A 25,324-nucleotide genomic window follows, 5' to 3' on the forward strand; every position below is an offset into this window, starting at 1 on the left:
GCAGCATTTGCAACGTCGCAGCATTGCAACGTAGCACCTTGGCTACTTTAGCATAGCTGAGTGAGAAGTATGCGTAACCCCTAGGACCGACGCAGAGTAAAGTATTAAACGACACCATTCTTTGAGATCTAAAGCTAAGCTATGCAAACCCGACATTATAAATAAGAGTAATATTTCAATAGACTTTAAGAGGTGGCAAGTTTCAGGAGGGGTAGGGTAGAAAAAGGGGAGGAACCTGACAGAGTAAACTAATGAAATTGACCAGCCAGTAATCTCACCCCTCATTTCAGGCCTTGATCCAAGGCACTCCCCCCAGAAACATGACTAGCTGTCTAGCTTGAGCAATATTCCTGCTTTGCTTTGTGGCAGAGTCATGCTTGAGTTAGTGGACTGTAGAGATATCAGGGTAGGTTCATAGACGGGTAGGCAATCCAACCATATGATTTGGGCCGTATGAAATGATTGGAGAGACTGGGTTTTTACAGGCCTGCGACAGCCACAGATACCGTATTATTTCATTTTGGTTTTGGCTCTCCATCCAGCAAAGAAATGTTTTATGAAGGTCAGAAGAGACTGAAGCTATTAAAAGCATTTGAATTTGCATCGATAGCACAATTTAAATGTGATAGATCATAACATGATTCTACCAAAGTATTAGCCGAGCTCAAAAACACTGGTTAACTGTGTTTACATTTTAGGTTAATGGAAACTGGTAAATAGGCTCTGGTAATACAGTTTAAATAGGTAAACCAATCCATTCTAACCTGTATGACTCTAGAAGTTGTACGGGAAAGGTAGCGTTTTGGCGTTTTTTTTTGTTTTTTTACTGCCAACGAAAAGGTACTAGGTAAAATCCCTGATGGCCGAATCCTTCCTCTAGGTATCCTCAGGTAAGATGTAGTACTCCTACCTGCTCCCTCAGGGCATTTCTCTGAATTAAATCAATGTAAGTCACTTAAATCAGAGTAAAAGGGCCTGGAGATTAGCTGGCTAGACAGAGCTCGAAAACAGACTATAGTTAGTGATGCAAAGACACGTTCTCATGACCTGTAGACAGAGCTGCCTGCTAGCAGGGCTAATCTGGTCCACATGCTATACTGGCATGCAACATTGGCAAGGAATACGCATTTACACCAGGAGGAAAGTCTTAAAGGGCTCCAGACTGCAAACTGATGCCACGCTAGCTGTTAATCTGTATCCAATGTATCCTCAATTGAATAAACACACGTATAACTTTTTGTTGTACGTGATAAATGTGACTCATTCTCGAAAGAGAAATCACTATTTCAGGTTATACTCACTTTCAGGCCAATATTTAAGCAATTTCAATTATTAGACAAATAGACATTGAAAGGCAAGGAGACATGTTTTCTTAAGGGTCAAACAGTGTCAGAGTCAGTGTGTGTGTGAAGGCACACATGAACACACTGTGTGACAGCCACCCAGGTGCGTGCCACGGTGCCAGCCTTGCTTGATGTCTAACTACTTATCTGTGGGGGGGGTCGGATCGGCTGAGTGAAAGGGGTTGAAAGCCTCTTAAGAAGCAACGTGGTATGGCGGGTCTAGGGAACCTAAATAAACCACTCTCCTGGTGAGAGGCTGTGTGGAGGCTGTGGGTGGCGGTGATCACTGCCAGGAAGGAGATGAGCAGAGACGGTAAGACCAAAACAGACACTTTCACTGCCACAGGAAGCTTAGGATGGGTTAAAGTGAGACCACACCAGACGCATGCAACCCCATACACTTGTCCACTTGCATTACACCCTAACCAGGGAGGCCTATTTCCTTTGGAATTCACTTATAAGTCATTGAGCAGACTTGAGAATTGAGTTTGTAGATGCATGTCATTTTGGTGCAGGTTGGCTTAGGTCACATGCTGTTGGATGCCTACAGTAGGTAGACAGGCATGCTGCTTACGCCCATTGATTTACATGAATTGATTTGTTTACACATTGATAGTTGCTATATCATGCATCAATATGTTAATTTTACACACTAAATCAACCATGAGGAACATAATTTCCGACACTGATCGAGGGGCAATAGGGAATTAGGTTGGTCTTTTGCACAGTTAACGTCATTAGTAAAATAAATAATAGGCTTGACTAACACATAGAAAGAATTATACACAGGCATGTTTTCAAATTTTGCAATCAATATGCATAATTTTGTGTGGGTGCATTATTTCAAGTATTCACTATGCATAATACACAGGCCTTTATTATTATAAATTATTAACAAAATCTGAATAAATTCCCATTCACCAGTGTAGTCCAAAATGCAAGATGTGCTGGTTGGTCAGTTAGTTAATCAAACAATAGATTGGGTCTCCTTTGCCTGTGGATCAGGACATAAACCAGACGAGCCTACTAACCCCATCATTCCTCAATGAGAACCTTGAGGCTTGAGCATATTATTGAAGGGTAAAAACCCTTCTACATCATTTATAAAAACAATGTTGCTACTTTACCTATTCCCTGCCCATGTTCCGGAGGTTGAAAGACCAATCTTCTGCCACCTTGGTAATACATGCAAATTGTAAATAAACTCCAACCAAAGCCATTGGCAACCGACCTCTCTGTTGTAACTCAATTGGCTAATTAAAACAAGGAGAGTAAATGGGCCTGTGACCCACATCTAGGGGACGGGGCCAACAGGAGCGTGTGGTTTAATTAGGACTGTTTGTGAATCACTACAATAGTGCTATTGTGCCGGACCCGGTGGCTTCGTAATAGCATAGTAGAAAGAGGAGGTGGTGGTGGTGGTGGTGGTGGTGGTGGGTGGGTGGGGGGGGGGGGGGGAGTGAGGACTTGTAGGGTCAGTTTGGACCCTACAAGGATCCCAGTTTGGATGCGTTCACATACCTTCATGCTTGTCCAACCAAATACCTGGCAAACAAACTGGGACACCTAAAGAGGCCTTTGTACGGGCCATAGGTGGAAACGCTGAGTCATCTATGCATTCACTCAACAGTAGGACGGGGGTACATCAACAAAATAAGCCTACCTCATGGCTTTGGTTTGTTACTGATTGTTGTTGTGCACAAACAGTGGCATGAAGTGCAATCAGCATGGAATTCAAGCAAAGAGATGAAGGCATACTTGAGTCAAGGGCATGAATAAAGATAATCTAGTCTCAGAGCAGTTAATAACAGACTGGTAAATAACAGGACAAGTCAAATAGCAACTTTTACTAAATACCTCAAGAAAAAACAAATCACACACTCAATAATACCAGGTGTAGGAGGCCGTGTCCTCAGTTTCTCTTTGTTTTTTCCTGAGGTCATCAATGCGATATAGACCTACTTTACCTTCCACAGCAGTGCTGAAACACCTCTTTTTGGATGCACTGTGGTGTAGTTTGTATTTTGTGAGTCTCTCCATTGGGAAAACTGCGGGTTCTATTTGCAGAGCAGTATCTCAGATGTTGTAAGACATGGATTTTCTACATTGGGAAGAGGTCTGCGGAGGTCGGCAGCACAACGCTATTGACTTGACTGACAAGACCTCTGGGCTGGTTTGGATCTTGGGGTCAGAGGTGAGGTTACATTCCCACAACTGCAACAGGCAGCCGTCATGGAGAATAATGATGTTTCTGAAGCAAACCTTAAACAAATGTTTCTTAAAAATAAAAATAAAGTATAATATGTAACATTTACGCATTCAAATATCAAAAAATGACAAGACCTATATATCTTTTTGTGTATTGTACTAGTGTAATTAATTTTGTACATTATCCCTTTTTTTTCCTACAATATAAAAATCCAGAGATCTGTATTTTTATTTTTTATATCTGATCCGTAACCTTTGGTCGCATGTAAATGGCATCATATTTCCTTCATCTCCATACTTCCGGCAAAACACAAGAAAATGGTAATCCAGTAGAGAACAAATTTATTGATATGATATTTCAATATCTCTGTAGCTTGAAATCATGTGCTACTTTGACAAGTCACCAGCAGCCACCAAGCTAATGCAGTGTTTCCGATACAGACTTCTCTTGGTTGGGGAATTATTTTGGGAATTCCTCTATCCATCAGAGAGAACGGCGCCATCAGCGATCATTAGTGTTTCCCACACATTGATTATTTTCATACCATTTCAAATGGGCTAAATCCTATTACATTCGTACATTCAGTCGAGCTGCGTGCAACACATTGATTGTTCAACCTCTCCCTCCCACCCTCCTTCTCCCTCCCGACTCACTTTCTCCACCCGCACGTGGGATGGAGAAGGGATAGAACAACATGTCGCATACAAGGCCTATTGCCTACAGGGTTAGCTCACTAGCAGCTGGAGCCACCAACCCCAATGAAACCTTTACTTAACCACTCTGGGCTTACTGAGTGGGGTCTAAACCCTACCTTTGATAGGCTTTACATCAGTTAATCTCAAGGGTCTCACCCGCTCACACGTGGGAATTAGACGGCACCCTACTACTTCCCAACCATATGCACCACCCAGGCCAGTAGGCATACTTACATACTCACATACTACTGGTGGGGTAGGAACAACCGGAGAGAACATACAAACTCCACAGGGCTAAAGGGGACTTTGAACCCCGCTAACCTGGGTTCTAACCCAGGACCTTCCAACCATGAGTCAACAGTGCTAATGTTGTAAATGTCCCATTGTCCACTATGTGAGAGTGTGTGTGCGTTTCATTGTGATGGAGGTCTTAACAATGAACGAGCCTGTTAACTTTGATACGGAAAACGTCTCTTTGAGAGATATCTAGAGGGTCTCTTTGGTGACTCCCGTCTCCAGCCCAATTGTATATTTGAAATAAATATGAATAAACAAATATATCACATTCTGTGGCGGTCAGAGGCTGTTATACAAACCGTCCCACAATACTGTGAACACATACTTTTCTCAGCATGAATGGCCACTGCTGGGAATCAAAGCTCTGACCCGGGCCGTATACATGTCATTGAGAGATCTCATTTCTTCATTTCTTCCTGGGCATTGCCTTCACCTTGTGAATGGATATATGGTGAGGCTGAGGTCCACAGCCAATTAATTCACCTTTATCACCTTTGCACTTCTCTATCACCAAAACGCCACATAATGTCATTTGTTTGAGATGCATTTTTGGTCATATTGGCTGAAATGCTCTTTAGATCCCAACAGCAATCAATAAATCAAATGTGCTTGGGACAAGAAGCGCTGTTCCAGGCCAGTAATAAACGTGTTAAATCATTACACTCGCCCCGATTGAGATGATTGAATGGCCTATATGTCTGTTCACCTTCCAGCAGGAGAGCTGTGAGTGTTAATAGCCATGTTTGTTTTGGATGTGTTTTCTTACATGTGAAAAAAACATTTTGTAGTTGGATATGGTTAGTGTTAGCAATAATAACAACGCTTTGATCCTCAACGCTCTCTCACGTGGGCTCATCCTCTACACACCATGCATACCAATCTCATGTGTTTCAGGAGGGGGGCCTGAAGGGAGGCCTGAGGGTGGGGTGGGATTGTCAGTTGGATATTTTCAGAATCTAGATTTCCCTGACTGGTTACTCCAGAGTTGCCTACCCAGGTTTTAAGGACTAGGTAAGAGCTTGAAGATACCAACAGGCTCCAGGTAGACTGCAGAATGTGGACACTGGTGTTGGAACCATCAACACCCTGACCATTAGACTGTCCTGCCCCCTGACCTAGAAGATGATGTCAATGTCAAATTAGATGTATTATTCTAATTTAGGGTGAGACACTTATCCATTACAACTGAGCCTTACTTGCCATTGGAGCCAGTGTGACTTGCACTGGCATGCAAACAGGAGTGTAACAGGTTTGCTATCACTGATTTAATATGTTTCCCCTTCGGGAATCTCAGGAACTCAGGAGTTACCTACAGCCATTTGTCTACAGTAAACCATGAGAAAAGCAGAACCTATTGACCTGCATACAACGTGGATCTCTTACCTCCACATCAAGGACTAGTTCAAAAATAATATAATTACATTAAACCATGCACACCGGTTTAGGGGCCAGTGACTGCTTGATGACAGAAATATTCAAATGACGGTTTACCCCCCCTCATTGAATTTTATCCCTGATCTAGTCATACACAATCTCAGAACACAACTTTTCTTTGTCACATGTAATCAAAAATTATCTCTTATTCGTTTGTCAGCTCACGAGCATAAGAGCTGATTGTGAGCAGTCTCAGCATTCAGCTGCTACTCATCAACACCCGACGACTATCAAGTAACAACCCATCAATAACAATCGTCAACAACGTTCATCAATATCAGCAGAGCAGCAGCGTACAACACAACCACAACGACTGGATCAACTTTTCCTCAAACCACGCCCATGCTAGCCGGCGATGCTACCTACATCCGCTCCACTGGACATATGCACACACTGTCAAGACAATATTCAGATGGGAATAAAAAAACACACAATGTTCTTTGTTCAGAGAAGAAGGGGAGCACCCGGCATCGGTGTGCGGCAGCGGCCTCCCGCCTCCACGCCCCGGCGTTCTTCGGCGCGCACCACGGATGTTGTTAACAAAGGTGACGCAAGACCAGCAGCTCAATGTAGCCGGGCTAGTAAGGTCTCAGCACTACTCCCCAAGTTAAGCAGCCCACAACTATATCCCACAACGTGTGGTTCTGTTGGGTGACACAACCGTAGCAACAGGTTTGTACACTTTTTAGAAGGAATACGCCATTCAGCCTCAGTTGGGGTCACAACGGCCAGCCGCTCGTTGTGTGTTGTATCTTGTTACTGCGGCTACAACACAGCCCAACAGTTTAACAGGCTAGCAATTGGAAACGTTCTCACCCAAATGGAGGATTATGAGTCCCGGTGAGTCGGGGATCACCTCTTGAGATCAAATCCGCCGTGTCATTTGGTTTATTTCGTGGGAATACAGGGCAGAGATCAGATGGTACGTCGTCCCAGACAGCAGTGCGTTGGGAGGAATCAGAGAATGTTGGAATGTGACGTCCAGTCCGGTTCGCTGGCAGGGTTGACACGTGCACTCACTGCGGAGCATTGTGGGAGTTGACGTTTTTTCCCGCAGGAAAACAAACCGGTGTCTTCCGGAAGTTCCGTACTGTCTGTTGTGTGTGTGAACCATTCCCTTTCGGGATGCCTCCAAAAGCATCACCACTTCCATACCTGCGTAAATAGTTTGATATAATGTGTTTAAACTTTAGAATGGTAATGACCCCACAAGTTGTTATTGTTGTGGTTATGCACACAATGCCATAATTCAATCTGACCATTGTTTAAGTAAGGATTGCGTTGTTGTTTATTCAGTGTTTTATATAGGGTTTTATATAGATGTCAGCTTTTTATTTGATTTGATATAGCGTGAAATGCTGCAGAGGGCGAAAGAAAGGTAATTAGGGCTGCCTAACGATGACACCCAGTGGACATTTTGGAGAGTGTCGGTGGACAACCCGGAGTTGTAACCTGCACACTGTATTCAGTGTGTTTGTTATGTGAGTGGATTACTGTGTGTAGTTTTAGGGATGTTTTAAAAAAAAACAAAAAAAAAACATCAGTACTATGAATGGAGCCGTCATAGCTAAGGTCAAACTAAAATGCAATGTGACAGTCCATGCTTTTGGTAGATATACAGATGTAGAAACACAAATAAATTACTACAATTCTACAATAGAATCGAGCAAATATTTAAGACAGTTATCAATGAATACTTATTTTCCCTCTGACTTATTAAGCCCAGACAGACGACATATAGACAAGCAGACAGACAGACAGACAGACAGACAGACAGACAGACAGACAGACAGACAGACAGACAGACAGACAGACAGACAGACAGACAGACAGATAGATAGATAGATAGATAGATAGATAGATAGACAGATAGATAGATAGACAGATAGATAGATAGACAGGCAGGCAGACACACAGACAGACAACCAGACAAACTTGGTGTTGGTCCTGAAGTTACTCCCGTCTCCAGATGGTGCCAGTATAGGTTAGCTCCCTCGCCGTCGGGGGCTAATTAACTATTACGGTGTGATCATGGATGTGGGTGTGATGGCTACACCAGCAGGTTAGCATACCGCTCCACGCAAATATATATTCTCCTATTTCTGCTCATTGCGGTTCCTCTATGGATCACTCCTCTCAAATCCATTACAATAAATTGGTAACCATAATTTAACACTTTCTCTTATTACTATTGTACAATAAAATGAAATTAAAAATGACAAATTAAAAGTACAAATTAGGAATGTCATTATATGTATATATCATTTACACATATTCCTTCATGCAAATAATTTAAACCATTACACAGGAGAAATAAAGCTAAAATATTTATATTCATACAAAGAAGAATTGTGATTGACAGTTACCGGATGCGACCAAATGAGGCAGAACTCATTTAAGTTCCCGGTATTCTTGCATAACAGCAGTTATCATTTCAAAAGTGATGGTTTGGGTGTTCTCCATTTTTTCTTTTCAAATTGCTTTGCAGGAGTTTGGCCAAAGGAGGCGCAGGAGGCATGTATAAATAAAAGAAAATCACAAGTTAAAAGCGAACTGGGTAATCCTCTATGCACTAAAGTTGAGTAGTTGCCTACCAAAGCAACAATTAGGGGGGGGGGGGGGGAGAGAGAGAGAGAGAGAGAGAGAGAGAGAGAGAGAGAGAGAGAGAGAGAGAGGAGAATGATGATGATGATGATGATGATGATGATGATGATATGATGATATTTCAGTGTGCTTTGTGGCCTGTGTATAGCTCCGTCTTGGTACCTTGTGAACGGAAAGGAAACCCTAACCGTTGAATTAGGGCCGGGTTGAGGTAGACCCAGAGCTCGTTAGCTCGCGGGAGGGGACGGCCCACTCCTGTTGCGGCCGACCAGAGCAACACACGTGATATAAACAACATAGGGACGGAGACGACCGTCACCACGCACTCGTCTTAGAACAAAGATGCCTCGGGTTTGTCTTTGTGAAGTTCATCAAGGCCTGGGTTTGACCGTGGGTTGTGCGTTGCTTCATTTCATGAGGTGAACGTGCCAGTAAGAGGAAGACAGGTGACAGCAGGTGTGGGCGGGGAAAGAGATCGCATCGAACTCTAATGAGAGAAATAATGTGGTGGGTGGAGGTGTCTGAACAACTTTAGCATGTAAACACACACGCACACTCACACACGCGCGCGCGCGTGCACACAAACAAACACGCACACACACACACATTAAGACAAGTGCACAGACAACAGTGGAAGGACCACAAGAACCCTAGTACTGTGCTATGAAGTTATTAACAATAGCCTCTTGTTAAAACAAAAGTAAGAATGACGCGACATGTGTTTGACTGACCTGTTAACCATCCATTGTTTTTCCACAGACTGTCGCGTCCTCTGCCGGTCGGCTGCGGTAGCGCAGGGAATCACCGCGGAGGACCGTGTTCTGGAGTTAAGAGAAGACAAGACCGCACTGCCATTGTTTGCGAGCGTGTGTACGTGGCATCTGCGTGCGTTTGAGCGCGCGTGCGTGTTTACGTGAGTGCGTGCGTGACTAAGTGTATGTAAGTCTGTACGTGCGTGTGCATGAGGTTGTTTGTGTGTGTGTGTGTGCGTGCGTGCGGTTGTGCGTGTGTGTGTGCGTGTGTGTGTGTGTGTGTGTGTGTGCTGTGAGCACCCGTTGAGTAGGTGGGTATGTTGGAAGGGAGTGGGAGAGGTGGGAAAGGGGCAGATGGAAGCACGCAGGAGGAAGTTCACCACCAGGGACACGGAGAGTGTCAGAAAGTAGAGGAGGACGGAGGCAGGGAGCCGTGCCAGCAGAGTTTTAGAGAAACACTAGTGGGGCTAGTAGCGACCAGGCGGAAACCGAGAGAGAGTTGAAACACCCTACACACCACAAGCAAAGATTAAACACGGAGCTAGAACTCAGGAGAATGCTTGTGAGACCAGCATGTTACTTGGTTATGTTTCCTTTTTTTACACTTTTATCCCACTCTGGCAATCTAGGCCTACGTGTTGATTCTCCATGCCAATGTAACTATTTTGATTTGAATCGTATTAAATTCCAATTGAGTGTGAGGGAGAAAAGAAGATGATGAAGATGGGAAGGCAGTGATACATAGTTGTGGGATCAAACTGGGAAAGTCTAAAAGCAAATCGGCACCCAAGCTGGGTGACAGCATAGACTGTCAACATTGAAGTTGGAGGTAGTGGTGGTGGTGGTGGTGGTGGTGGGTGCACAGGATCGAAGAAGTAACCACTAGGAAGATAAACTGTGGGAGGAGGATCGCAGGAAGTGAAGTGATAAATTAAGGGTGGGAAAAGAGTTTGACCTTCAACTGACATTACAGTGATTATTATAATCCCTCAAGGCATTATGGCCAGAAAGCTTAACCTTTGTACTTGTTCCTATTTTTGTGATTCATAATATATCAGTCAAAGTGAAAATGTATTTAAGATTATTACGATTAAATCATTCAGTTGCATTAGCACAACAAAAATGACAAGATTGATTGTCTGTTGAATCCACATTTCATTGTATCGCATCACTTATGTCGTTGCATGATGATATATGTATTTGAGGATACATTCTTTCATCAACCTTGAGGGATTTCTTTTGAATAAAATAATTATTCTAAAATATGATTAAAGAAAAGCCTGTCTATGTCATGCACAGAAAGTACATCACCGCAGCACATCATAATAATTATCAGATTCAATATTTAACTGTATGTGTCAAGTATTTTTCTGTCTATGCATTTTCTTCAAGCTAAGTATTCCTCAGCATGCCGACGTGTTTAGTAACATTAATTTCACAAGGATGAAGCGATCTTCTATCACTTTCTAATCCACTGACCTTGTCTAGACTGCAGCACAAATTGATAACACAACATCTACAAACCTCTAATTGTGTGTGTGTGTGTGTGTGTGTGTGTGTGTGTGTGTGTGTGTGTGTGTGTGTGTGTGTGTGTGTGCGTGCGTGCGGCTTTATCTATGTGTGTGTGTGTTTGCGACAGGGAGGGTAAAAAGGAGTAGAGTGTGTCTGGGTATATTGTGCTCATTCTCAGCCAAGTGCATCCCACACAAGGCTGTGAGACAGGGCTTTTCCTGGTCACTTTTTTAATTAAAACTCCACAGTTGACTTTGTATAATATGTGTGTATGTCTTGGTCTGTATTTTGGTTTGTGTGTGAGTGTGTGTGTGTGTGTGTGTGTGTGTTGGCGGGTGTGTCGGGGGGGAGACAGACACAGGGGAGAAAACTATGTTTTGTCTTTATACATATATAAACACAGTGTGTATACATAATATGCTTGGGTGTGTGTGCAAATGTGTGTACATGTGTGTTTGTGTGTGTGTGTGTGTGTGTGTGTGTGTGTGTGTGTGTGTGTGTGTGTATGTGTTCATTTATCTGTGTTTGTGTATGTGTGTGTATGTGAAAATACAAAAAGCTTATATGGATGTACATATAAACTGGTCCTGATGGTAATCCCTGTAAGTCTGTATAATCAATAAGATAAATCTCCCAAATGTCGGAATAGTAACTAAATAACACTACTGTGTGTTTGTGTGTGTGTGTGTGTATGTGTGTGTGTGTGTGTGTGTGTGTGTGTGTGTGTGTGTGTGGTGTGCGTGCAAAGTGTTTATTTGCCTGAAAGTGTTAGAATTCAGTGATTCAGAGTATTAGGCAAACATCCAACAATATTGCTGTTGCTGTGTTTTCGAAGGCAGCTACAATGTGGTGTTTGCATTAATGTGGTCAATCAACGTTCAACAAAAAGGGATTGACGTTGACAAAGTCAACCACTCAGGAATTAATGCCAGCTAAGAATATACATTTTGGTTGGCTAGGACTGTCGCTGGTTGCCATGGTATCACAGGAAACTTGACATATAGCCTTTGGAACACATCCAGTATTTTTAGAAAGGCTTTTAACAGCCAGACCAGTCGGTGTAAATTAGTTTAACAAAGGGTTTCACATTGTTTAATTTCAAATGGGATTAAAACAACCAGAATGTATGAATAGGTCATACATGAATGCATGTTTTCTCTAAAATGAAAATATAAGATGGAGACATACATTTCATCGAGGAAACGTATGCATTGACTAATAATAATGACTCACAAGTAGTATACCAAAACACAACAGATTTCTCATGAATAATATATGATATACATGAATAATGTAATGTGGATTGAAATATATATCCATAAACACAGTTGGGCTATAATTGCTGTTGCATTCAATTTGCTGTCCAAGCTATTTCATTTATTAACTGTCCCCCAGACGAAACAGCATATCAGTTTTACATTCAGGTTGTTACATTGTTCACATAGAACACATTCATATGAACAAAACACTGGCATATTGTTGACACCACTTAAACCCATTCTCGCCACCATCAGTCGTTAACTGGACGTGAATTTAACAGGGGCTGGGTGTGCGGGCGTGAGCGCTCTCTCTCTCACACACGTGTGTGCGTGTGTGGGGGTGTTTTTCTTACTCATGCTGGCACAGGCCTGTGGTTCAGAGACGGCTTTGTAGTCACGGCCTGTCTGTTGACAGAGATGGTATTTGCATCATCATACATGCAACAACATTCAAAAACACACATGACACAATACACGCACGTACTCACACGCATATGCAAACATGTACGTCCACTTGGCATGCACAAATGGCATCCAAATACACACACACACACACATACAGAAATTCTTGTGCACGTGCAAGCATGTTAACACACACAAACACACACACTTACACACTCAAACGCACCGCGTACATGCACACACACCAGCACAGAGGCCTGCTCATCAAGTGTTAACAAGACCACACCTTGGCAGATCAAGTCATGGCAATGCCTGCCCTGAGTGCACAAAGACAGACAAAGACTGCAACTCGGCTTTCACAAGCTCAGGCATCGCTTCGACATAACAGAAATGCCTCACTGGGGTCGTGGCAGGGGACATCCCAGAACTGATCTCTCTACCCTGCAGGGGAGCTATTTGGCTGCCGGGAATATGATCCTGTTTATTATTATATGTTGTATTGGAAGATGCTATTGTAACAACCATTAGTTTTTCAGTTGACAGGTTGCTCTTGAAGTTGCAGTGCACGTTTTCACCCTCTCGGGGATCTGCGGCGCTGTTCTCTAGCTGACCTTTGTGATAAGATCACAGTGATCTTTGACGCAGTCACAAGTTTGTATGAATGATAGACGTTTACCAAATCATCTTATTTTCATCCATTCATTTCTCTGCGTCAAAGTGGTGGTTCAACAACAGTTGGTGTTTTTTCCCCGTTATCACATTTTGGTGTTATGTAAAGTCTGAGTGGAAGCTTTGAAATTTTTTTTCCATAGTTTTAGTTTCTATTGATTCCTGCGATGGCGAGCCAGTTTTCCCGCTAACAGCTCGAGCCACGGTCGTGCTAAACCGCATGCTTATTTGTCTTCTTCATCGCCATCGTCTTCATCATCTTCCACTGGACAGGTGGACACCAGACACCAACAACACACACACTCACACACTACCAGATGGTGGGCTTAAAACATTAGTCTGATCTCATTCTCTAAAGTATACTGTATTTTCTGACTGAACAAATCTACCAACAACTGAACTTGTTATACTTCAAGTTCAGGGTATAATCACAAAGAATAAATATATTGTGATTATACCCCTGGAGCCTGGCGTGATTCCTTCTGAGCGTACCTCGTTTTGTGACGTCGGCCTCAATGGTTATAGAACATGTTATGCTTTAATCTTTCATTTCGTCTCGTTGAGAATGTGTTTTGGTAGGTTGCCCCTGACAACTAAACAGATACACTAAACTGTATAAGCTGAGGGCTGGACCTCTTCTCAGGGACCCACACGATCTGAAGGGTCGACCGGTTAGGGCCACGCAGACGAAGCCAAACTACTGCACAGTTGATGTACTCTACAGTCACCGTCCCACTACTGTATCATTAAGTACACACACACATGCACACACGCATGCACGCACACGCACGCACACACAGACACAAACACACACACACATACACAAACACACACACACACACATACAAACACACACTTACACACTTACACACACCCTAACACACACACAATTTATCATATGTGTGTGTGTTCCTGTTCATGTGTGTGTACACACACATGCGAGGACACACAAACACACACACAAACACACACACACATACCATCGCAAGAACACATACACACAGAAACACCCTTGCATGTAAAACATATTGTCACATCCCTAGCAAGTATTTCTGGTTGTCATCTTTGAGCAACTTTAATTGAATGCGACGGAGTAACCCTGTGTTTACATAGTGTTACCATGGTTGCTTGGTAAATAAATATCCAAGTAAATATCCACAGAATCCATGAATGGGGCCAACGTTAGTAACTCTGTATCGATATGTTTATTTCAGTCTCTTTCAGTGTTATTTTAGTAATAGACACATTCAGAGTCTAATACTCACTTGGCTTGCTGGGATTGCGAACAGTTTGGCACATCTGGATTCTTGGCCAGACAGAAAAAGTACTCTTGGCACGCGGTTTGCAACACTGAAAGAGAGGAATAACTTTCAATAGTGACCGTTATTGTGCTAAGTGCTACGGCAGCTTAACGGCAAAGTTAGCCAAATAACTTGCATATATTTGCATAACTGGACGTTTAAGCCTTTAGGATGTCACAAATTGTACTTGTCACACACACACCATAATGGATCTGTATGTGCAGTCAGGCTTTCACAACACAAACACACACACACATACACACACACACGCACACAAACACACACGTATACAAAGACACACACCCACACAGACGCACACACAGACGCAGACACCCACAAACGACACACACACACACACACACACACACACACACACACACACACACACGCACACGCACACACACACACATCAACACACACCATATCATCTATTTGTCGTCATTTCAATAATGCATTGTTTTATGCAATGATACATTGCATAAAACAAGTAAGCCGATTGCGTGCATTGTCTGCAGTGTAACTTGTGCATTATGAACACTGTACAGACAGCAGCAGCAGAGCAGACAGGCGGTATAGAGTTACTCCTCTGTCCACTCAGTGGCAGTATCTGTGTGATTATCCTTTGTCTGTCCGCAACTCCAGCGCCACAGTCTTTCTCCATGGGCTGGGTCGTGTTGGAGATGTGTGCCAGGGAATTGTAGCCGCATGTGTGTTATGTGGTTATTTGTTTTGTTCTAAACCGTCCACACGAGACAAGCAGAAAGCAAGCAGATACACAGCAGATAGGTTGAAACAGATACAAAGACACGCTCTGGGTGTGTTAACTGAATTAACGATTAACTAACCACTTCGATACGGCCTATTTGACTGTGGTTGCTGAAGAAATGCTATTTAATGCATGTGGTTTTTATTGAACCTTTTATTTATCTCTCTTTTGCAAGGGTGACAAAAGAGATGAAATGGGAATTATAACCTTTGTAACTCACATGACATGTTTACATTTAATAATATGTTCGCACGTTTCATCATTAGGTAAAGAGTCTAAAAATCGACTATTTCATAAATCAATCAGAATACATTTTGTAACTAATAATAGCTTCCACAGACCGCAAGTCCAAACCGTTAAAAATCCTTACCCAATATTCTCCAATATACTTTCCCTGTATCCCCATATATAAGCATATAACTCTCCTTGTGTATTACCCTTGTCGTCATCAGCGTCTGCCCTAGTTTGTCACTCTTAAAACCTGCAATTGTACTCATGGCCAAATATAGGGGTGGGAATGGTAGGGTGGGCTGAGACAACAAAGCTTTGCATAAGGGTGTAGCCCTCTTCTTTACATCCTCCCACCTAACCACCCAGTATGGCCGAGTTGTCTGCGTGGAAACGCTGGTGTCTGGGTCTGTATGTGTGTGTGTCTGTCTGTGTTTGTGTGACTGTGTGTGTGTGTGTGTGTGTGTGTGTGTGTGTGTGTGTGTGTGTGTGTGTGTGTGTGTGTGTGTGTGTGTGCATGTCTGTCTGTGTGTGTGTGTGCATGTCCGTCTGTGTGTGTGTGTGTGTGTGTGTGTGTGTGTGTGTGTGTGTGTGTGTGTGCGTGTGTCTGTGTGTGTGTGTGTGTGTGTGTGTGTGTGTGTGTGTGTGTATGTGTGTGTGTGTGTGTGTGTGCATCTGTGTGTGTGTGTGTGTGTGCACCCATACACAGACTCTCTGTCCCCACCCACCAGAGATCGGTCCCTTCCATCCTACCCTGTATTTTGAGTCTCTATATTTCTAAAAGTCGCTTGGGCTCGTCTACCGGGGAGAGTCTGACCTTCATTGTCGCCGCTATTATCTTCGTACATTCTTTGTTTGTCCCCTCATTGGCCAGTTGTCTCGCTAAGCCCTGGCATTAGCATTAGCGCTAGTGCTGCTAGCGTTAGCGTGTGGGACTTTATGGTGGGCAACAGCCGACCACGAGCTAGAGAGATTTGTCGTGTGGCTCCGTTGCCCACTTCAACACTGCATACCATTTTGATACACTTGTTAATGCTCATAAACATATCCCACGTGAGTAGGTGTGTGGGTGAGTGGGCGATATACTCTGTGCAATTTTAGGCATAAAAACTAACATTTAGCGTTTTACTATTCAGCAATACAGCAGTCCAAGATAAACAGCCATTGTCAAGGGGCAGCTGGGCAGACCAAAACAAACCCAGAGATGCTCTAGTGTTTTGTAACACTTCATTGTGATTTTACCATCAACACAATATCACCCACAAAGTGGGAGAATAACATCATTGTGTTTCTATTCCGTCAGTTGAGCTTTCATCCACGCTTTAATCCAATACATTTTACAGTGAATCCAGATACATGGGATTCTTCAAAATGCACACACACACGCATCTCGCTCAAGACCGCAGACACGGGGATCAAACCAGGTACCTTTTTGGCTTGGAGTACGGCTAGGACCCCCCCCCCCCCAGCCTATCCTTCCCTCAAGCCTGTTTATCTTTCTAACCATACTTTTATCACTTGTGTTTGGGGGAAGTAAACACGATTGGATGAACTCCAGGGCCTGGCTGGGAGAGTGATTTGGGGGGGGGGGGGGGGGGGGGGGGGGGGGGGGGAGGAGGTTATAAGCTGTTGTGAGGTTCCAAGTGGAAGATCCCTATTATTACACGGCGTAGATAAACCCGAGGCCTGTAATGTGAGGGGGGCGCCCCGGAGATGATTACGGCCCGTGGACCAGGGTATCCCCCGTGACAACGCCGCAAGAAGCCAATGCTGAGTCACCAGGGTCGATTTATCATGGCACTAGGATGCTCACGTACACACACACACGCACATGCATACGTGCACACGTACATGCACACTCACACAGACACACACACACACACACACACACACACACACACACACACATATGCATGCAAGGACTCATACTAAACACATACACAAGCAAAGACACAGAGGCCGAGACACAAACACACGCGCACGCGCACACAGATACAGACGCTGCGCATGTGCAGGCACTCACACACACACACAAACGCATGCACCCACACACACACATACACCGGCACAAACAAACAAACAAACACACACACACACACACACACACACACATTGTCACTACTTGTGTGTACATTTTGTTACTGTTGTATCACGTTGTCCCATGAAAATTGTCTGTTGTCTCACGAAAGAAGAAGCTCAACCAAACTGACAGGATCATCTCTTCGGGGAAGATGGCGAAACCAAGCCCTCCACCAGTCTTTCCAGACGAGCAACCGCTCCCACAGTGATGCTGTACAGTACAGCCCTCCTCCCGCTCCCCACTCCCTTCCACACACAATGAAGTGCAGGCTAATGACTAGTGGGCAGGCCGGCACAACACACACACGCGCACAACCCCAACTGCCCTCCGCCCCGTGATGATAGGCCCCAAATATGTGTCTGTGTCTGTTAGTTTGTGTGTGTGTGTGTGTGTGTGTGTGTGTGTGTGTGTGTGTGTGTGCGTGTGTCTGTGCATCTGTGTGCACGCTTCACAGCAGTTACACCTGTGAGTCACCTGTGTGGATCTGCGCCCCTGAGATGTCCGTCATCTGTCACCCCACCCCCCTCCCACCCTCCCCACCCGAGTCTCGCTCCTGCACTCACACACATGCATGTGGACACACACACGGACGCAGACGCACACGCATAAATGGACTCACACTGACAAACCCACACCCATGCAGACATGCTCACACATGTGGACACGTGCATATGGACACACACACACAAATGCACACAGGGCAGGAGAGCGAGGGGCTGGTCGTGAGCGGAGGTGCAAGACGCTGCCTGGCTGTTTTAATTTTCACCTCCCCCACGATGACCCCCCCCCCCCACCCCTAACCGCTGACACACCAGCGGACCCCCACTGGCGCTCTCATATCCGCCTCCTACTCCTCCTCCTCAAATCCCTCCTCTCATCTCTCGCTCACACACACACACACACACACAGTTCACACACTCACGCACACATGCCCACACACACCTGTCGTACCCCCCCTACACACACACACACACATACACACACACACACACACACACACACACACACACACACACACACACATAGACACACACATCTGTGATATTTGTATCACCTACTTGACACACACTCTCTCTCTCACACACACACACACACACACACACACACACACACACACACACACACACAGACACACACATCTGTGATATTTGTATCACCTACTTGACACACACTCTCTCTCACACACACACACACACACACACACACACACACACACACACACACCTACACCTACACACACACACACACACATCTGTGATATTTGTATCCCCTACTCTACACACACTCCCACACATAGACACACACACACACCAACCCAGGTCTCTGCCCTCTTTATCGCTCATTCTATTTTAATCACCCTCATCCAGCCATCCCGCTCCTCTTCCCCTCTACCTCTCTCTTGCATCACTTGAGTCGACTTTTCTTTCAATCTTTCAATTCACTCCTTAAAGATGGCTCTCGGTGAACATAACAAAAAAGTGTGTCTCTAAAGTTGACTTATATAGCACCTTTGACTGACACGAGTCCCATAGTGCTTAACTACATTTAAGGTACTAATATGCTTAAACACAGCGAACGTATAAAACAACGCAGAAACAGAACAAACATGGTGCTTCGTATAAGCCTGTCTAAAAAGGTGGGTCTTGACTGTTTCTGCAGAGTATATGTCTCCTACGGGGAGAGCATTCAAGGGTCGGGGTGCGTTGCCCCAAAGGCACAGCTTTTAATGCCATGATGAGAATCAAGCTAATTTATACTGAGTTTTTTTTTTTTCTAAGATGAGGCTTCTAACCGTGTTGATTTACTTTCTAACATTAAATTATGTATCTCCCCAACACTGTTTGATAAAGCCACTAATAAGGGTAGTTGACGTGTGGTTGTCACATGTCCCAGAAGGTCCTGTTCAATACATCAAGATGTGTACATGCCTGTCTATGTATCCCCACATAAGCTTGTGTGTTGCAGTGAGCATGCATGCATAAATGCATGGAAAGCCGCCCTTTTTTCCGCAGAAGTGCATATATATTGTGAGTTTGTTTGAGTCCCATGCGTAGTATTGTGAACATTCTGTGGTGGAGTGTGTGTGTGTGTGTGTGTGTGTGAGTGTGTGTGTGTTTGCATCCAAGTGCATGTAAGTGTGTGTGCGTGTGTGGGTGTGTGTGTGTGTGTGTGTGTGTGTGTGTTTACATCCAAGTGCATATAAGTGTGTTTGTGTGTGTGTGTTTCCATCCATTTTTATCTGTGTGTGTGTGGTTGTGTGTGTGTGTTTCCATCCATCTGTATCTTTGTGTGTGTGTGTGTGTGTGTATGTGTGTGTGTGTGTGTGTGTGTGTGTGTGTGTGTGTGTGTGTGTGTGTGTGTGTGTGTGTGTGCGTGCATCTCATTAGCTGATGAGGTGTTTACTGGGCTTGGGCTCTAGCCTGGAGGGAGCCCCAGCACACACACACACACACACACACACACACACACACACAAACTCTCTCTCACACACACACACATACACACACACACACACACACACACACACACACACACACACACACACACACACACACACACACACACACACACACACACACACAGTAATTGGCCTTTTTCACACCGCATAAGCTTCATTACCTGCACCTGCATTTGCATTTCATAATGCAACGGCCCACACAGAGTATAGGGAGTGCATGCATAAACAGTTTGGGTTCAATATTCATACTTTCATAAATTCATTTTTTGGGGGGGATGGGGGTCTGTGAGGGTGAGTAGTGGGGGCCTCATAACTGCAGGCAAATTTTGGGTCGTTATGGAGTTCTTGTTACCAACCCACACTGGGATTTCTGCTGGGGATGCTGTTGTTCAGACAGATCCTTTTTCCTTTGTGTCTGTTAAACTCTGTTATATAGAATCAGGTGGACGATCAGACACGTTGACCCACACTGACAGCATGTTAGGACCTATCCCTCCTGCAGCTCATGGCAGAGCCTCTGCCTATATCAGACAGGCCCATGTTGAATCATACTGAGGTTGATTTGGAACCACACCCAGAAATCAAACGCTAGGGATAACATTGTGTGCTGTGTTACCGTCATCTATCCGATAAAAGAGCAGAATCCGGCTATGTGCTGAAACATCTAGTAAAATACCTGTCAGGAAATGCCCATAACTGAGAGAGAAGAGCCATGCCCATTGTTTACAATGCTGCACTTTCACCTTCTTGGGACGTATGGCATTCAAACTGCAATATTTAAATTACCACAACGTCTAAGCACCCCATGGGACCACATATGCCGTCATTGGATGAGAAAATTGGGTCAGAAAATCGTATTATCTTATACACATATTATCTTATATGTTCCTATAGTCGCACCTTGGTTGCATGAAAGGGGACAAAACAGCTCAGGTGTGGAAACATCCTGAGACAAAATCAACCCCAACATCTCCAATAGTGAAAACTTAGAATACCATTCCAAGGCCCAATCCTTCCTTACCAGGGTCGGGATTGACATTTAGGTTCCATTCAGGCAATCCCCCACAGACTCCCCTGTGAATATAATGCAGGGGTGTGATGAGCAATCTTGTGCAGTCTTTCCATAGGCAATGTTCCTACTTTTTATCCCACCCCTAATTGTTAATGGCACGTTCCCTCTAAGACTGAAGGTCTTAGAGGGTCTGTCAGCTGGACAGTGTCAACCTTGGTTTACATCAAGGACCGGGAAAGAACTGGGCTTCGACTTACACTAGTGGTTCATGGTACCGCGCAGTGCACACCCTTAATTCACACAGTGTTATGGAACGTATACTATGGATCTGTCCATCCATAATATGCATTGAGGCAATGTTGGCTCCTTCCACTATAAAGACGCCTGTTAATATTAACAACCATTGCATTACAAATGTTTTAATTAAGTCTGAGCCTAAGAAGGTGCTTTTTTATGATGCCATACTGCACTTTTTGGGGAAACGCGTCCGAATCCTAAACTAAGAACTTTTCCTGAGAACCAATGGCTGCACACCCCCTTTTGACATACTACCGTTTTCCGACCAATGAGAAGGTAATGATTTCATCCTCGGGCCACGGGGAGCTGGTTCAACCATTATTGGACAGACTGTTCGGATTTTCTCACACTCTCTTCAGTGTGCCGACCCCTCCAGCTGACAATTAAGGCCACCGTAAAAATCCCTCCCGTCTAGCCCACTCTCTCCCAGCAGAAGGGTCATTAAAACACCTTACCCATCAGTCATCGTTCCAAGCCCAAGCCCTGCTCCATGCTCCTCTCCTGGCCCTGCTCTAAACCCTCGGATTGGGTCTGTCCTCCATTCTGCATTCCCTCCACGCCATCCTGGAGGTGGGAGGAGAGAGGGGGGGGGGAAGGCAGGCCGATAAGGGATTGATCCTAATAACGTCTCACCAGGGAGGGTCAGGAGGGGTGTGGAGCAGTGGACGTTATGAAGCCCATCGGTTCTGCCCACCTTCTCACCCTTTCCGCAGCAGATGACCCAAGCTTGGGCCCCCCCCCGTGTACCAGTCCTTCTATGTACCGCATTGACATTGACGTGTCATAGTCATGTAGCAGAGGCCTTGACTCAGGGCGACTTACAAGTGAAAGCGGGGAACAATTTAAGCGTAGAATACAATTCGGAGTGACTGTAGAATTCCTGAGAACCACGTTTCTCAAAAAGTGGACTGAACAGGATAGGTATAGAGTAGCCATAGGAGACGATTCTATCCTGACCAAGATCACCAATAGCACCAGTAATACGAGTCACATGAGAGTGAAATATCTGTATACGTTGATGAATTCCTCATTCAAGACCTATGGTGTGGTGTGGGTTAGCATTTGAGTTTGTTTGACTCTGTTCAGCAAAGCCCCAGCAAACAATGTTGGCTAGACTGTGAGCCCAGCTGGAAGACACCACCCAGGTCTCACCAAGACACCCACCCTCTCCTGGGGGAGACACCATCCTTTTGGTGAGGTCAACACCACCCAACCAGGCCCCACCAGACCCCACACCCACCTACTCACCCCCTGCCCCACATCCCTGTTTCTCAGGCTCCCTGGAACAGTGTCTGAACTGGAAGGGTGGAGTGATGAGAGCATGGAAAGAGAGAGAAAGAGAGGGGGGGCGGACTGAATAATGGAGCTGGACTGAGGATGTGTGGAAGTGTGTTGGCTGTTTAGCACACACACTTGTTCCTGCATCTGGCATGCACGCAGAGATGCAAGCACACACACACACACTCACACACACACACACACACACACACACACACACACACACAAATACACACATCCACGTGCAAACACACAGGGACATGCATGCAACCAAACTCACATACTCACACTCACTCACACACCCACACTTATCGTCCGACCCTTGTGAGTCTGGACAGGAAACATAAAGGAATGCCCCTTGCGTCACCATGGCGATAACTTCTGCCAGATCTTAGTGGCATGGGCACATGGAACACTACTGTGCCCCCTATTGTGTCTTATGGTGAGCCTATCCCTCTAGGGTTATGCAGTAGAGTTAGTAAGTGTGGTTAGTAGTAGTCACTGTTTTAGATCATATTTTTAAGCATTCAACAATAGATATGATTGAAAAGAACAGAATCGATTTTACAAATGAGGCCAAATGGAAACCAAAATCATTCACAGATGGAAGCTGTTGATTTTGCTTTTTCCATCACGTCCACACACAAACACACACACACACACACACACGCACACACGCACACACACACACACACACACACACACACACACACACACACACACACACACACACACACACACAGACACCACTTTTTATCTAAAGGGGTCATCACCCAAACATTGTTTTCCTCTTTGCCACAAAGCTGAACTTGAGCTTGATCTCACCCAATCCAACCCGGAACCTCAACCACAAACCTTCTAGCAGCTTGCAGAGTAAGAGAATGCATCAAGTCTCACATATGGCAACATACCCCCTGCCCCCTTTATGTTCCTCAAGCAGAGATGAACACACACAATCTTAAATATGACCCACATGATGCCCCCAAAAACAAAAATAGGACCCTTTGATCAAATTGTATTCAAGTAGAAGTTAAAGTCGGGGTACTGAGAAACATTAAAACGTTAAAAGTGTTCATTTAATAAAGGGCTTTGAGTCCAAACTAATTTGTTACTTTTAACAAAGCCCTTTCTTGGGATCTCCTAGCAAACCCATGGGGAAGCAATTTTAATGGGTTAATTTTCAAAAAACGAATGCCTAAGAATGAGTAACGATGGATGACTTGAGTGATTGATCGCTGACTGACCAACCGTAACCATCAGGTTCAATCATTGTAACGACAGGTGCTAATTTGATTGGCCTTTTGAGTGGAGTGGGCAGGCGTAACTATGAATTATTCTCTTGCATGTATTCTCCCTTTCGTAAAGAGCCTATGAAATGTGTTCTCTGTAAGTAATGCATTTTTCAATGTAACTATGTTGATTAATTAACTCAAAACCTACTCAAGTAAGAGGGAAATGACCAGATAAAAAAAATACCCAACCACGAAGTAAGGCTACTCAATTACAGTCATTTCAGTAGTTGTAATGAGTTCCTACACCCCTGCCCTCAAACTTCCTTTCAACTTGCAATGTTGTTGTAATACACAACACATCTCTGGTCCTACAGCTAGGCCCTCTAACCAGACCACACAGTGTCGGCAGAATCCAGTATGATGAACTATCATAAGCAAACAAGTTTGTTTGTGTGTGTGTGTGTATGTGTGTGTGTGTGTGTGTGTGTGTGTGTGTGTGTGTGTGTGTTTGTGTGTGTGTGTGTGTGTGTGTGGTATATATGTGTGGTAATGGTGTTTAACCATGTGCCTGTCTTCATTTGTGCTAGCTAAATCTCCCAACTGGCTTGTGTGTGTGTGTGTGTGTGTGTGTGTGTGTGTGTGTGTGTGTGTGTGTGTGTGTGTGTGTGTGTACATGCGTGTGTGTGTTTGTGAGTGTGAACTTAATCTGTGGTGATGTGTTTGTTGTCTGATTGTTTATGTTGGAATGTCTGTGTTGTACCGTGTATGTGTTTGTGTGTGTGTGTGTGTGTGTGTGTGTGAGTGTGTATCTGTTTTAGTGCATGCAAGTGAGTAAGTGAACATATGTGTGTACACGTGTGAGTACGTGTGCATGTAAGTGTGTGTTTTCGTGCGTTAATCACATGTCTGATAGTGTGAGTTTCAATACGTTTGTACTGTATGTGTATTCATATGGTATGTGGGTATGTGGTTGTACCTGTGTGGGAATAACATGCGTGGTAATATGAGTTGTATTGCATGTGTTTGTGTGTTTATACGGTATGTGCGTGTGGTAGGGGTGTCTGTGTGTTAATGACATGTGTGCTAAAGTGAGTTACGTGTGCGTGTGTGTGTGTGTGTGTGTGTATGTGTGTGTGTGTGTGTGTGTGTGTGCGTGTGTGTGTGTGTGTGTGTGTGTGTGTGTCCCGGGCCGGTGAGTCCAGGTGGGACTGAGCCGGGCCCCTGCGGAGCCCCTGGTGGCAGCAGGCCAGAGGCTCCTGCCCAAGGAGCTGTGCTGATTAGAGCCTGTTTGCACGACACTCCCAGCCTCTCTCTGGTGCCTTCTGCCTTGACAGGACCAGGAGATAAGCCAGGGAGGGAGGAGGGGGGAGGCGAGAGCTATATTACTGAGTTAAGTGAGTGAACTAAGTACACATACTATTTTTTTTCTTTTTCACTTTGACTTGACTTTTGTCCAAACTTCATCATCCACAAATCTCTCCCCAGCTACCCAAGCT

The 25,324-nt window shown here is 44.6% G+C and overlaps 1 protein-coding gene across 1 annotated transcript in view; it reads right to left on the reverse strand.

Moving 5' to 3' along the window:
- ctif (CBP80/20-dependent translation initiation factor) overlaps positions 1–6,934 on the reverse strand; it is a 47,871-nt gene extending 40,937 nt beyond the window's left edge. The window contains exon 1 of the mRNA XM_079756083.1: positions 6,795–6,934. The gene's annotated coding sequence lies outside the window, so the exon portion shown is untranslated. The remainder of the gene's footprint in view (positions 1–6,794) is intronic.
- Between the last annotated feature and the right edge of the window lie 18,390 nt (positions 6,935–25,324).

Source organism: Pollachius pollachius (assembly GCF_949987615.1).
Source record: "Pollachius pollachius genome assembly, chromosome: 18".
Lineage (NCBI taxonomy): Eukaryota > Metazoa > Chordata > Actinopteri > Gadiformes > Gadidae > Pollachius > Pollachius pollachius.